General features: G+C 37.7%; 1 long non-coding RNA gene across 2 annotated transcripts; it reads left to right on the top strand.

Moving 5' to 3' along the window:
• Positions 1-2,932: 2,932 nt before the first annotated feature.
• Positions 2,933-3,842, top strand: LOC105557261. Of its 2 annotated transcripts, none has more exons than XR_001008587.1 (3): positions 2,933-3,330; positions 3,462-3,624; positions 3,767-3,842. It is a non-coding gene; the product is annotated as an uncharacterized LOC105557261 (long non-coding RNA). The 2 variants fall into 2 exon arrangements; XR_001008588.1 differs by having other exon boundaries at positions 3,698-3,841.
• The last annotated feature ends 38 nt before the right edge of the window (positions 3,843-3,880 follow it).

The raw sequence follows: 3,880 nt of genomic DNA, 5'->3' as shown, positions 1-3,880 counted from the left end.
ATATCGATCGCCGGGCGGTCTCATCTCGCCACGCGCTCGAATTGGACAGTGGGCAGGGCAAAGACGACGATTTTTGATAATTAATTACTCGTTAACTATTGCGAAAATTGCAAATGGTACAGGACTTTTCTGTTCATCTCGATCCGTTCTACCTTCTCACGAGCTCTGGCAGAAATGTTGTGACTCACCCTGTATACAATGACTATAATAATGTATGACGGCAGATTTCCTAACCTTACAAAACACTTTCATAATAAACACACAAAATTCTAATCAACAGAATATATTATATTACATTAAGCTTTATAAAGAATGGTGAGAAAACTATTTTCTTTATATTTACCCTATTATTTGTATTTTTTGCGCGTTTATCATTACAGTATATGTCAACTAACAACAGACCACGTAGTGAAAATAGCACTGAACTGATTATCGAAAACTAGTATGCTAGTACGTACAGTAGCACGCAGCGCCCAATATTTCACGTTGCCTAGCTAGTAGGATGTCTACTAGTATATTGTCTCGCATGCGATCTAGTAGGAAAAATCGTATCGGGTGCCGTTGGCTTAATTTAACACAATTTAACAATTAGTTTAACAAATTGAATTTTTAATAGGAAACCTATTGATGTTCCACCCCCTGTTAGAAACTGTAAGGCGCGACAAAGGGCAGGTCATGAAGTCTTGATAAAGAAAACCTGATCAGGCAATTTTTATTTTCGACGTTATATTTACGGTCAGAGCCCTGTCAGGGCTACCTGATGAGTACCTGACCAGGCATTACCCAGTGAGAAATGATTCGTCGATCGACGTCGGAATGATGTCGAATCGACGTCAATTCGACGGTGTCGATGTCGATTCGACATCGTTTCGACGTCGATCGACGAGACATTTCTGATTGGGTATATACAGAGGATATTCTGTTGATATACCAGAATATCAACAGAATGTTATTTGTAATATGTATCGTATATCGTAGGTATACAGGGTGTCTGATGCAAAAGTAGCCACTTTGAAAATAGTGGTAGATTGGGTTAAACTAAGGAGAAATATCATGTACCGCGGTACAAAGTAACAATAGTTTTCGAGTAGTAAATTTACACGTTTGAGCGAATGAGGATGCAGGAGACGGTAGGCCGGACTCGGAAGGCATTTAAAAAAATCGATCGATGAGCGGGAGGTGGAGCAACGCGCGAGATACACCATGGTGGGAAAAAACCTTGGCGCGGCGGGGAGCGCGGCGCGGGCGGCGAGCGCGGCAGCGAGCGCGAGCGACGAGCGACCCGAAACATAAACATAGTATCTCGCGCGTCGTTCCACCTCCCGCTCATCGATCGATTTTTTTAAATGCCTTCCGAGTCCGGCCTACCGTCTCCTGCATCCTCATTCGCCCAAATGTGTAAATTTACTACTCGATAACTATTGTTACTTGGTACCGCGGTACATGATATTTCTCCTTAGTTTAACCCAATCTACCACTATTTTCAAAGTGGCTACTTTTGCATCAGACACCCTGTATAGAGAGTATCGCGTTTTTAAGCCCGGGTTTACAATAGATGTAGTAAGCCTTAAGCCGTAAGAAATTGATCAATCACAAGCGATTATTCTCCTCACTTCAGACTGTGACTGGTCAATGTTTTACGGCTTAAGGCTTACTACACCTATTGTAGACCCGGGCTAAAAGATTTTCTAAACATTTTTCGAGGAATAAGAGTTGGAGACGGGAAATTGAAACCGTTCCAGACCAGTTTATTGTTATGCACACAAACTGCCCTTAATGTGCAGATATTGTATTTAGAGAAACATAAGTTTTCGTACTTGCTATTGAGCAGATTCACTCAGGATGCATTAGAAAACTTGTTCTCAGCAGTACGTAACAAAAACACTGTACCTGATGCACGGGAATTCAAGCACTGAGGCTTATTTGTTTATCGCAATTTCAAACAGACGTTTGTCGTTCCAATTATTCAGCGAATGATGCTGATTACATTATTGCAATGACATAAGAAAATTGGAGGTGAAAAGTAAGGAAAATCTATGTCTCGATAGTATTGACGAGGAATTATGGGATGAACCATTATATTCGCCATTAATTGGAAACAAAGATAGCCTTAACGATGTAATGCAAAACTCTTTACACCACTTAATAGGTGCCTTATTATGTAAAATAAAAAAATTTCAAACATTGCGATAAATGTTTCAACGTTCTTCTTGCAGATTGTCAGGACGATGCTAATAATAGCCCTAAGTTATTACACAAAATTACGACAGTATAAGAATAACGTTTTAATTTTTCCAACCACTGATGTATTTATAATAATATTATGTATAAGTGCGAGTTATCATTTCGAAAAAAACGAGAAAAAATACTGTCAAATTCGTTGCCAGCTACCGAGTTTGTTGACGCGTTTTTAAGCAATACTCCAACATTATCGATTCCGTCGTGCCATAATATAATGACTAAATTGATTAAAACCTTTGTTACAGCACGAATTCACTTTTCTTTTAAAAAAATCCATCTGATGCTAACAATAGTCGTAGCGTTGCCATGAAATTGTCTGTAACAAATGTTAGGTGTTATACTACTAACAGAAGTCAGAAAGTAACAAACATTTATTGTTTTCCCTCATTTACCCAATATATTCATATACATATAGACGTTTGGAAAGAACCGCGTGTAGTTGGAATAAAAATGGTGGACCATTGCGTTACTTTATCTTATCTAGTGACTTTACCAACCCTTGCCCTCCTATTCTCCACTATCCCTCTAATCCCTCCCCAGCACGCGGCAAGAGGAAGGGATGAAAGGTAACGCTGGCCATAGTCCACGGTATGAGCCTAAAGCCTATCACACAATGCCAGGCAACAGGAACAGGGAATAGAATTTCTGACGTGTTGGATTGGTTGAACAAAAATTTCCGACGAATCCAACGCGTCAAAAATTCTATTCCCTATTCCTATTGCCTGTTGCCTGGTATTGTGTGATAAGCCCATGCCACATTTTGCAGCATGCTTACACTGGTCGGTGGGCCCATGGACGTAATGAATATATGGACGGAACGTTAGGTGTCACGATGAGCGAGGGGGGTCGTTGATCAGGAGTGAAGAGAGTCATTTGTGGCATTTCGGGTACATTCGGTCAGTTTCGTATATATTCGGGCAGGTTGTGTTAGCCGCATATCGCATTATCTCGCAAGCATCAAACATCTCAAGTGCTATCACGCTACAACAAAAATGAGTTTTTGTATCATAACCGGTTGTACAAATCGTATGAAAAACAAAAATCATGAACAAATAGAAAAAGAAAAAAAAGGAAGATTTCATTCCACATGTAAGTAAAATATATAAAATATTATAGGTTATGTTAGGTTATGTATTTATAATCTTAGTGATTCAAATGTATTGCTTTATTGTCGGGTAGATGATATATTTATATTTATATAAAATATTTTTTTTTTTTAGTTTTCCTAAAAACATAGAGAGGAAACAAAAGTGGCTCGAGTCACTAAACATACAAAATTATGATCCACCAAAATCAGCAGCTGTGTGTTCGGAACATTTTAAGGAACAAGATTATGAATCGAACCATTCTTACAGGAAATAGAAAAAAGATGCTATTCCATGTGTACGTATAAAAATTATAAATTTATGAATTTTTTGCATAATATTGAAATATTGCTAGTAGTTTTACTTTTTAGTTAACTGAAGATGCTATAAATGATAAAGAAAATATTGATAATACAAATAATACAAAAATAATAATACAGAATTCCGTAATACAACATAAGGATACACAAGGCGCAACATCAATTGTGGAAAATATGTACAATGATAAAGAAGGTAAATATAATATAATAATAATGTTATCTACTTGTATTTTT

This window comes from Vollenhovia emeryi, unplaced genomic scaffold (assembly GCF_000949405.1).
Source record: "Vollenhovia emeryi isolate VEMERY1.0 unplaced genomic scaffold, V.emery_V1.0 DF939543.1, whole genome shotgun sequence".
NCBI lineage: Eukaryota > Metazoa > Arthropoda > Insecta > Hymenoptera > Formicidae > Vollenhovia > Vollenhovia emeryi.
The sequence above is the reverse complement of the archived record's forward strand: the minus strand, read 5'-3'. Positions and strand labels throughout refer to the sequence as shown.